The sequence below is a fragment of the Myotis brandtii genome, unplaced genomic scaffold, assembly GCF_000412655.1.
Source record: "Myotis brandtii unplaced genomic scaffold, ASM41265v1 scaffold82, whole genome shotgun sequence".
NCBI classification, from domain to species: domain Eukaryota; kingdom Metazoa; phylum Chordata; class Mammalia; order Chiroptera; family Vespertilionidae; genus Myotis; species Myotis brandtii.
In genome coordinates, this window is record NW_005371324.1 from 10222129 (window position 1) to 10222515 (window position 387).

Sequence of the window (387 nt, forward strand, 5' to 3'; positions counted from 1 at the left end):
ATCCTCCCTGGGTCCGGTTTCTCCTCCAGCTCACCCCGCAGGCTGGGCTCCAGCCGTCGCCCTGGGGTCTCCCGGGCTCTCCACCGGGAAATCGAAGGTGAAAGAAACCGGAGGGAGGCGGGAGGCGGGTGGGAGGAGCCTGCAGCCGGGGATGGAGGTAGTGTGGGCGGGGCCTTAGGGCGTCGGGGCGGAGAAAGGGGCTGAGCAAACTCGGGAAGGAGGGTTGGCCACGCAGGCGCGGGGGCAGCGCCGAGAACCCCACGCGGGAGCTTCTAGTCTCCAACCACCGCTCCTCACTTCACGGGAGAAGGGGCTGGGACTGGCCGAGAGCTAATAAAGAGTGAATGAGCTGCAGCCGCTGTGGCGGCCGGAGTCAGCCCGAGCGGC